An 11,611-nucleotide genomic window follows, 5' to 3' on the forward strand; every position below is an offset into this window, starting at 1 on the left:
CAAAAGTGCAATTCAGAACACATATAGTACTACAAAAGTTTGCCAAAACAATATGTGCCTTGATCCTTCCAGCCAACCCTACTCAAGATAGACAGGTTGTGGTATAGTGGACATGGATGTGTGTTCAGTGTCCTTTCACACTACACAATTCTAATACTATGTTTCCACTTTGCCTGCTGCATCCTATGGATTCTGGTGTTGGTAGCTTGGTCACCAGCATCCAAGGAACTCTCTGCTATGAATTCTAATGCCTCTCCCTAAATTTCAAATCCCAAAATTCCACAGGGTGTTGTCATCATAGGTTTAAAAAGGAATAATTGCACCAGAAATACATAGTATGGGGAAAAAAAACCCTGAATCTTTGCTAAGCAATGGAACTCATACGTCTTGCCTCACATGGTTGCTGTAAAATTAAAATCCCACACCCGAATTTCTTCAAGCTCATCTAAATGGGTCAACTACCCTGTATTCATAGTCAATTGGATTCTGTCTCTGTTTACAATATTATGTCACTTTTGTTAGATACTGCTAGCTAAAGCTGTTAATCCAGTTTAACCCCATGTTAATCCAGTTTAACCCCATGTTAATAAAAATCACAGGATGCTTTGGAGTTTGCTTGAAACTCCAGAGCAGGGGTCCTCAAACTTTTTAAGTAGTCTGCTCATGTAAAGACAATCTCACTCCCATTTCCTCTTCTCCTGTCTGACCACACCTGTCTTTCTATAAGTGCTAAGTGTCAGAGAGAGTTGAAATTAGGTTGATGGCTGTGAGCATACTGCATTAGAATATGGGTGTGTTTTATTTCTCTCTCCCATTTTAAAAGTGAGTTTTCTCTCCCTGGGCAGTGTGTTAACATGCTCTAGCAGAACAGCAGAGTCAGCTGTCTCATGTTACTTGATGGATGTTGAAGTTGGAAAGGTCAATTAGTAACCGAGTTATGGTATGATTCCTTTTGATAAGTGCCAACAGGTTTGTGTAGTCCACCCTTAAGATAACAATGCAACAAAAGGGTCCTGTTTCTTTGACACTGAAATATAAACAGCGTTCAAATTCCCACTTCAGCTATAAGAAGCAGGTGATCAAATGTGATGACTTATACCTTAAACAAATAGTTTCACATAATCACGAATGTCACTCATTTTCCCCCCAAATTAATATGTCACCTTTAAAATAACAAAACTGAAACCCAGCAACCTACTTAAATCTATTTACATCAGTAAAATTAAGGGCCACGTCATTGTTTACATATCACACAAAAAAAAACATGTTTGTTAGTCCTCACTTGTACAGGATGCTGCTATGCTCAATATTAATGCAAACTATTATCTGCATTAACTCTTTTGATGTCTTCAGTACCTTGTGTGTATGTGTCACTTGCCAATTTATAGTGACCCCATGTGTTGTGAATGAGTCTTCTGAGGCTGTGAGTGATAATGGTAGGATCAGGAGGGGAAGGAAGAATCCTCGCGAGGAGGGCTCACTGGAAGATTTACATAAAAAGAGAGTCAGGGAGATAGATGAGGAATCTTCAGATGAGGATTCATTTGGGGAGTTGGAAGGGAAACCTGAGGTGGAAATGACTGTTGAGGACCCAGTGGTGGCGGAAGGGGTTGGCATAGACTGGGGAGGAAACTGGGCTCATGGATGCTGAGGACTCAGGAGAGGCTTGGGTTTCTTCAGAAGCAGACCCCACATGGTCTGCCTGGAGGAATGAGGGCGATTCCGCAGGTGTGGACAGGGTTGGGCATAGGCAGAGTGGTTTTGACTCTGATGAGGAACTTGGGATGGTGACCCAAAGGCATTGGCTGTTTGGAGCTCGGATTGTGATGAGGAGTTTGGGACACCTGATCCTAAGGCGTTGGTTGTTTGGAAGCCCAAGAAAACCTAAATAAATTGGGGGGGGGGGGGGGGTTGGCCATTGTTCCTTGGCAAGGTGTTGTTGGACACCATTGGGTTTCCTGTAGTTGACTCTGAAGACTGGCTTGGGACTTTGCAACCAATATAAGTTTGATCCGGATTATTCTACGACGGAGGGCTGGAACTGTGTGGGTTTTCTGTGTGGACTGCATTCTTATTACTATTTTGCATTAGCTTCTGCTCACCTCAGTTGTCTTGGCTCTTTGTGTTATCCCGTAACATGGACCTCACTGTGACGACTTCACCCTTTGGACCTTGACTTGGCATATCTCTTAGCTCTTAAACTCAGCTTGGCATCGTTCCCGTGTTCGTGGCTGACTTCTGTTGCTGACCGCTGGCTTCACCTTCGACTCCGACGCTGTTCTCCAATCCTGACTCCAGACCGGTTTGACTTCGCTACAATGTTTCGTTCCCCTGACGTCTGGCTTGGCTTTCGACTCCGCAGCGGCTCGTCGCCATTGCCTCAGCATTTTCCAACATTGTTTGCCTGTGCCGCTTTTGGCGAAGAATTTTAGCCCAGTTTGGGCTTTTAGTTTTGGGGTTTTTTTGCTGTATTTTGGGGTTTTGGGGAGGTTTTGGGCCTTTGGGAATTCTTGCCCTTGTTTGTTTTGCTGTTTTGACTTTGCCTTTCAATTTTGAGCTGTTTCCAAGCACTTTGGTTTTAATCCGGATTATATCTCCGGATAATCCAGATTATATTCCGGTTTGCATTTTTGGGGTTTCTTGCTCTGAACTGTTAATTCACAGTGAAGTTAAAGTGTTGTGAGCTCTCTGGACTTTGTGCTGAGCTTTTTTGAGTTATTTTTGAATAAACTATAATTATCTAACTGGCTGGCGTCTGACCTTTGACACCATGAATTTCATAAGATATTTTTAGGCAGGGGATATTCAGAGGTGGATTTGCCAGTTCCTTCCTCTGAAACATAGCCTACAACATCTGGGATTCTTTCGTGGTCTTTCATGCAACCAGAGATGGCCTTGCTTAGCTTCCAAGATGAGATGAGATCGCTTGTCTTTAGGGTATTTAGGCTTCCTACAAAACTTTAAAATGGGTGATAGTTAACTATTTTCTGTCACTTGACTCAGTCATAAATCAGACTGGAGACTGTAGTCAAGAAATCAGAAGAAGACAGAGACTTGGAATGGCAGCTATGAATGAACTAGGTAAGACCCTCAAATGTACTATCAGTGAATATCAAAGTCAGAATCAGTCATGCCATAGTATTTCTGATTTTTGTTTAAGGGTGTGAAAGCTGGACAGTGAAGAAAGCTGACAGGAAAAAGATCGACTCATTGGAAAAGTGGCGACCTTGGGCAAGTCACACTCTTTCAGTCTTAAAAGGAGGGCAATGGCAAATGCTCTCCGAGCGAATATTGCCAAGAACAGTCTGCAATAAGTTCATCCTACAGTCACAATGAGTCAAAAATTACTTGAAGTCACACAACAAAAACTGCTTCCCAGGATTGCATATGTGTATAATCGGATTAAATCTCAGAATAATTATTTTACCTTACTTGTTTTCAAAATTGAGACCCAAAGTGGTTCACACTTAAGAAGCAGTGTGATTTAAAACATACAAAAGATAAATATTAAAACATATCCAAAAGCTTCTTAATTTGGTGACATTTTAGCTGGCTTAATGAAGGTGTAGCACTAAAATGTGTTTTTGCATTTCTCTTACTTATGTTCTGTTTGCTTTCTGTGTGACTTAGATAAGATTCAGTTTAGTCATTCTGGAATGGAATCCCAAATTGGAAGAAGAGGGTTTTACATCAAATGAATAATTGTTTTTATTTTAGGATAATTTCCCCAACTACTGAGGCCTAAATCCAATCAATGCTCCCAACATCAGTTCATCCATTGATAAATCAAAACTTTATTTAGTAAATGTACACTAGTTGAGATTCAAATTGAATTTAGTCCTCATTAAATTTACTTTTATTGTTACCCAGTTGATTGTTTTTCCAAAGGTAATGCAACACTTAAGATTAATTTTTTGGGTATATAAAAATCTAGTTTTTGTTTGCTTCTGTTTTTTCCCTAACAAGGAACCAGTCCAATCAAGTTGCATGTGGACTTGTGTTATGATTGAGCCTCATGGCTCTGCTTCTGGCAGACGTGGACGTAAGACTCCTCGAGAGTCAGATACTCTCGAGGAGCGAGAAAGAAAGAGGCTGCGAGATATCTTTGCAGAACCGTCTGACGAAGAGTCTTTTAAGGGGTTCACGGAGAGAATGGAGGAAGAGCTGGTTAGCTCGGAAGAGGATGAGATGGATTGGACTCGGGTAAGGGAGGAGTTGGGTGCCACTGGCAATAATGGGATGGAAGATGAATGGGGACCTTCAGGATTAGACCCATGGACAAGCTGGAGGGATGGGACGGGATCCACAGCTGGGGATGCTGTGGGGCGTAGTCAGAGGTGTTCCAGCTCTGATGAGGAAAGTGATGAGGAAACGCCCGGGTTAAGGAGGGCAGCTGATAGTGATGAGGATTTGTAACTGGCATAAAATGAGGCTTGGGAGCAATTGCAAATTGCGTTGGGCAAGGTAATCTGGACGAACGCTTGGGATCTGTGTGGGACGCTTTCCTGAAGACTGGTGTGTTTTCGTGTGCTGATACGTAAGTTGTTTTGGAATTTGGGTTCAGACGGCGGGAGGAATTGTGTGGGCTTTTGTTTGTGCAAAACCTCTGCTTAATCTCAATAGCTTTGACCTTCCGTCGTCTTCTTGACGGACGCCATCTGCTACTCTGGATTTACGGACTGAAAACTGACTACGGGCTCGCTTTCTCCTATTGGACTTGGAAAACTGCAAACGTCTGATTCTGCCTCTCGACCTTCGGAACGAATTGGGACTACGCTACTGCTTCAATCCTTGGCTGTTGAGTTTGTATTGGAAATTTGCCTTGCTGTGTGAAGGAGTGACTCCTAGTTACTCAAAACATAGTGCTGGCAGCAGAGAATTATCTGCTGCCAATTAGTTGCATTCTTTTGAACTCTTTGTTTCCCAGCTTCTGTTTGTTTTTCCCCAGGCTGAAGCAAGCTGTTTTGATTTTACCCGGATTAAACTCCGGTTTAATCCGGTTTATCTTTTGAACGTTTTTTCTTGCCCCTTTTTGTTTTTAAAGGCTAAGTTGCCTTGCCCTTGTCTTTTACGGGCATTTTGAGTTCTGTAAATCCAATAAACTCTGTTATCTTTGATCTTGTGGCGTTCTGTCCTTGACAACTTATGTGTCTTCATGTAATTTATCAATGTATGGTAACCCCATGTATTTCATAAGGCTTTCTTGGACAAGGCGATGGTTCTGTGTGGGAAGTTTGGCCCAATTCTATCGCTGGTGGGGTTCAAGGGGCTCTTTGATTGTAGGTGAACTATAAATCCCAGCAACTACCACTCCCAAATGTCAAGGTCTATTTTCCCCAAACTCAACCAGTGTTCAAATTTGGGCATATTTAGTATTTGTGCCAAGTTTGGTCCAGATTCATCATTGATAGAGTCCACAGTGCTCTCTGGATGTAAGTGAACGACAACTCCAAAGCTCAAGGTCAATGCCCACCAAGCCCTTCCAGTATTTTCTGTTGGTCATGGGAGTTCCCAAGATTGGTTCCATTCCATCATTCGTAGAGATCAGAATCCTCTGACTATAAATCCCAGCAACTACAATTCCCAAATGACAAAATCAGTCCTCTCAACCTCACCAATATTCAAATGTGGGTATATCTGGTATTTATGCCAAATTTGGTCCAGTGAATGAAAATACATCCTGCATATCAGATATTTGCATTACAATTCATAACAGTAGTAAAATTAGAGTTATGAAGTAGCAACGAAAATAATTTCATGGTTGGAGATCACCATAACATGAATAAACTGTATTAAGGGGTTGCGGTATTTGGAAGGTTGAGAACCCCTGCCTTAGAACCAGATTATGAATAAAGACTCGTAGAACTGGCTCATCTAGTTTAGCCTTCTAGCAGTGGAAGAATCCAAAGCAGACTGGCGAAATTAAAACTTGCTTTAAAATATGATTTACCAGGGCTTGGTAAACTGTGGAACTCCTGATGATGTTGAACTACATTTTCAATCATCCCTCACCATTTTGATATACTAGCTGAAGCTGAGGGGGTGTATGCAATTCAGTAACAACTGGATGGCCACAAGTTGTCCACCTCAACTAGCTGAACCAAGAGTTCTGGAAAATTCAAAGCTATATTTGTATTTTCAAAATTTTTCAAATCATCTTAATAGAGCCTATTCATAGAATCATGGAGTTGGAAGAGACTTCATGGGCCATCCAGTCCAACCCCCTGTTCACACACTCACCTATGAATCATTGCATGTATAGAAATCATTTGATTCATGTGTGAGACCAGCATTTGCATGGGACTTAAAACTTTATTCTTTTAAGCCTCGGGGCTCAGTTCTGAAAAACACAGTATATTAATAGCCTCGATTCATTTTCCCATTCTAGGAAAGAAACACCTCTTTGTTCTCCAAGGGACTACATCTGACAGAACAGTTTACATGTACGTCAAATATGAGATAATACTTTTTACTGTTTTTTATGAAGTTCCCAGCCCTTCCCTCCCAGTTTGATATTCTGCACCAGCTCTCCCATTTAACTGGGTATGGGAATTTGAGGCAGCACATACCCGTAATATGCAAATTGTATATAGCATTTTGATGTCTGACACACTGAAATTAAATCAAATGGGAAGGGGAGGGGAAAACAAAGTGTGTAATAAAGCTACCTTTATGGCCTCAAGCTGTAGATAAATTGTGGTCTGTGGTAGTTAAACAACAGCTGTTTGGATTTAAAACAAAATTATGATAAGGATCCCCAGAAGATAACACCTCTTGAGGTAACCGCATTTACCTAAATGCATCTGTTAGCAACAAACAATCTGACTTTAGACTATTTATTGTCGTCGTTTATTCCTGTTGTTTTCTCCTATCAACCTGTCTCCTGCTATCTTTCAGATGTGAATGAATAAATAAATTACAAAAAATAAAAATTTTAGCAAAATATTTAGTTTTGAGAAGAAAGAGACACACAACCTTCGATTCCCCCTCCCTATTGGTTCTGACATTAGGACAAATGGCTTGTTCCAGTTGTCTACAGGTGGAAGTGAGTTGTAATCCCTCTGTGCTTGTAAGGACAAGGATTTTAACAACTGAAAGAAAGCAAATCGTAATAGTAAAAGGAAACAAACAGCAGGACTAACACATTTTAGTGGGAAGCATGCATTCATACTCAGTGATCTTTTATACCCTTTGTGAACAGCAGTTCTTTAAGAGCTTTACACCCAATAAAATTTAGACTTTTATATATTTTTTCTTTCTTTATTGCATGACGTTGCTGTTGTTTTTTTACTGGAGACGTGTAGCAAGCCACCCAAATGGAATTTCCAAAGCACCACTAACTGACCTTGACCGAAACAGTTCAATCCTGCCTAAGCTAAAGTAAAGGATCAATAGTATTTGAATGGAAAAATGGGTTTCTTTCACACAGAAATACTTTATATTTGCAATTTCAGAAAAACATGAATTCTGTTTTCCACCTTGCCATCTTACTCCATAGAGTGAGGCAAATGTGTTAGTGTTATTTCTTCCTACTTCTAAAACATTATGAAATATTTCAATTTTCTGCTAAAATCTATTGCTCACATATCCCAAATTTGCCTAGGTTATTTCAATTTCAGTTCCTCGGCCTTTTATCCTAATTTATCCTATTTTGCAACAATGTACTGGAAAAATGTAATTTAAGATAGCAGCAATTCAAAATGTTCAGTTGTAGTGATCTTTGTTGTATTGTGTTGTTTATGGTTGAATAATTTCTAATGACTACATATCAATTAAGTGACAAAAGCATGGAATAAATAAAATAAATAATAATAATGTATGTGAGATCAACATTTAGGGCCCTTCCAGACAGGCCTAAATCCTGAGAGAAACCGGCATTTTAAATGCCGGTTTTCTCAAGATTTACACCACACAGCTGACCCAAACCCTGTGATTTTGGGGAGTTGGCTACATTCCCTCCTATGCTGAACCACCATTGTCACAGGGGGAGGGGGTATGGCCCCTCTTCCCTTTTCTGCCCTTAAATAAAGTAAAAATAGAGAATTACCAAGACTCGAGGCTTCAAATCATTCTGTTGTGCCTGGAAATGACACAACTAAGCTTTCGAGGGGGAATTTCCCCCTCCCCTCTCGAAGGCCCTCTTGCATCATTTCCAGGTGCAACAAAGCACTTTGAAGCTTCCAATCTTAATAACTCCCTATTTAAACTTTATTTAAAGGTACAAAAGGAGGTGAAGGAGAGAAGGATGGCACTGCCATCCCTCCTCTATGGGCTGTTTGAGCCCATGGAGGTGGGATCGATATGGAGATTGCTCCTGAGATCATGGATCTGCAAAGATCAGGACATTATTGAAAGGTCCAGATCTCTGCAGATGTTTTTTAAACCAGGCTGGATCTACACTGCCCTATATCCCAAGATCTGATCCCAGATTATCTCCTTATCCCAGATTATCCGGCAGTGTAGACTCATATAATCCAGTTCAAAGCAGATAATCTGGGATCAGATCCTGGGATATAGAGCAATGTAGATCCAGCCCCGGGAGCCTCCGGTGGCTCAGTGTGTTAAAGTGCTGAGCTGCTGAACTTGCAGACCGAAAGGTCCCAGGTTCAAATCCGGGGAGCGGAGTGAGCACCCGCTGTTAGCTCCAGCTTCTGCCAACCTAGCAGTTCCAAAATATGCAAATGTGGGTAGATCAATAGGTACCGCTCTGACAAGAAGGTAACGGTGTTCCATGCAGTCATGCCAGCCACATGACCTTGGAGGTGAACTATAAATCCCAGCAACTACAACTCCCAGATGTCAAGGTCTATTTTCCCCAAACTCCACCAGTGATCACATTTTGGCACATTCAGTATTTGTGTCAAGTTTGAGTCAACAGTGCTCTCTGGATGTAGGTGAACTACAACTCCAAACTCAAGGTCAATGGCCACCAAACCCTTCCAGTATTTTCTGTTGGTCATGGGAATTCTGTGTGCCAAATTTGGTTCAGTTCCTTCGTTGATGGAGTTGAGAATGCTCTTTGATTGTAGGTGAACTATAAATGCCAGCAACTAGAACTCCCAAATGACAAAATCATCCCCCTCCCCAACCCCATCAGCATTCAAATTTGAGCATATTGGGTATTTGTGCGAAATTTGGTCCAGTGAGTGAAAATACATCCTGCATATCAGATATTTAGATTATGATTCATAACAGTAGCAAATTTACAGTTATGAAGTAGCAATGAAAATAATTTTATGGTTTGGGGTCACCACAACGTGAGGAACTGTATTAAGGAGTCACAGCATTAGATGAGCACCAACCGCCAGAGTCAGACAAGACTGGACTTAACATTAGGGGAAACCTTCACCTTTACCTAGATCCAGCCCCAGAGTAAACCTGAAAATCCAAGTTTACTCCTGGTTAAACCAGATTAGTGTGAGGCGTTGCTTGGAAGCTTCAGGCTAATCTGGAAGCTAACACAGGTGTTAGGTCTGTATAGAAGGGATCTTAGTCATTCTTGGAGTAAGCCACTGAAATCAGTGGGACATAAGTTGACAATGATTGACGCAGGATCCATCCTTAGGTCTGGATTCAACTAAACATTTTTTGCAATATAATAATACAGGCTTATCTTGATCTGGTTATGTTAGTGTTATTTATTGTTATAATTGTATTATTTTACTTTGTTTAATAATGTGTTATTACGTTGTTATGTAATGTTTGTGTTGTTTTAATGACTGGAAACCGCCCTGAGTCCCATCCAGAAGATAGAGCGGTATATAAATAAAGTTTTATTTATTTATTATTTATTTATTTATAAGTAAAACCCTTAATAGCTCCCAGTCATAGACCAGTCCCAACACCTACATTGGTGTGATGGGTTTTGTTCCACTTCTGTGCTGGCATGTCAGTTGTAAAGTGATTCATAGAATTGGAGGAGACCTTATGGGCCATACAGTCCAACCCCCTGCCAAGAAGCAGGAAAATCACACATCCCATTGTGTCGCATCTCACTATTCCCATATACATTATATTTATATTTATCTCTTTTTTTAAAATGCTGAAATTGTACAATTGCATTAAAAATCAAAATTAAGCAAAAACAGTAGTGCAGGAAGGCTGGGTTACATAGATGTGTGAAAGTATGATTGCAAGATCAATGGATTGGTAAATCAAAGCAATTGTACTAACGAACAGAGCTGCAATATCAATGTGGCACATATCTCCTATTAATGGTGACATGACTATTCTAGAATAGCAGGTTCATGTGATAAAGTGAACTGCTCCTACAACCATAACTCATGTGAGTTTTTTTGCCTATGATTACATCAATGGTTCCCAACCCTTTTTTTTATCAGGAACCACTTTACCAGGGACCACTCTCCAACATCAGTACCAAAAGGGTTACGAATCAATTTTTGCTCAACTTTAGATTCAGTTTGGTTATTTGGGGTGCTGATTCAGAAAATTGCAATGAATAGACAACATCAGCTCTAGTTTCTGATACAGAACATATGCCATCCAGTAGTTGCCATCTGCTTGCCCACAGAAAACCATATTTAGTAATTTAGAGCTGATGAGGTCTATCCAATGCAATGAATCAGCACTACAAATAACCCCCGGAACAGGCCTAAAAACAAAGACACCAAGAAAAAAATTTGGTTGGGCTGTTTTATTATCTGTAGTAGTAATGGTGAGGCCACGGACCATATTTTAGTTCTTGGAATCCACTGCTGGTCTACAGACCACAGGTTGAGAACCATTGGATTATATCATTGTTTCTCCACTCAGAACTTCTGCTACTAGGAATAACTGGGGATATTACTAAAAACACAGTACAGTAGAGTCTCACTTATCTAACACTCGCTTATCCAACGTTCTGGATTATCCAACACATTTTTGTAGTCAATGTTTTCAATATATCGTGATATTTTGGTGCTAAATTCATAAATACAGTAATTACTGCATAGCATTACTGCATATTGAACTACTTTTTCTGCCAAATTTGTTGTCTAACATGATGTTTTGGTGCTTCATTTGTAAAATCATAACCTAATTTGATGTTTAATAGGCTTTTCCTTAATGCCTCCTTATTATCCAACATATTCACTTATCCAACATTCTGCCAGCCCGTTTATGTTGGATAAGTGAGATTCTTCTGTATTTCTTTCCATTGACAATTTTATTTGATTTTTTTGGAGGGGGGATTCCAAAAGACTAATCACAGTGTATGGATTCTGGAGATTTTAGTATACTGCACACTGTTTTACTACTAGGTTACTGACAAGCCATCAGCCTTTTCTCCCGTTTTCCTTTTTGCTGAAGTTCATCTGCAGGTGCAATGCAGCCTGACACACCTGTATGCACCACCTTTCTACCCGAACGCCGGCACTCCACCACACTAATTCATCATCCAAAGATGCATTAATATTTTACTTCAGTTACCAAGTGCACCCGTTCAAACTTTTATCTAAAAAACATTCTTTATCATCTTTTCATTAAGTTCTCAAGAGCTAATGGTTTCTGAGTTCCCCCGGTAAGGATGATGTTCTGAATAATGAAAGCTCATTATTTCTCCACAGAATGCTTGTTAATTCAAATGATGATATTAAAACTATAGTAGCCTTTA

The 11,611-nt window shown here is 40.2% G+C and overlaps 1 long non-coding RNA gene across 1 annotated transcript; it reads left to right on the forward strand.

Moving 5' to 3' along the window:
- Positions 1–3,352: 3,352 nt before the first annotated feature.
- LOC134298239 (uncharacterized) lies at positions 3,353–5,117 on the forward strand. Its single transcript, XR_010005199.1, has 2 exons — positions 3,353–4,537; positions 4,624–5,117. It is a non-coding gene; the product is annotated as an uncharacterized LOC134298239 (long non-coding RNA).
- The last annotated feature ends 6,494 nt before the right edge of the window (positions 5,118–11,611 follow it).

The sequence above is a fragment of the Anolis carolinensis genome, chromosome 4 (genome assembly GCF_035594765.1).
Source record: "Anolis carolinensis isolate JA03-04 chromosome 4, rAnoCar3.1.pri, whole genome shotgun sequence".
NCBI lineage: Eukaryota > Metazoa > Chordata > Lepidosauria > Squamata > Dactyloidae > Anolis > Anolis carolinensis.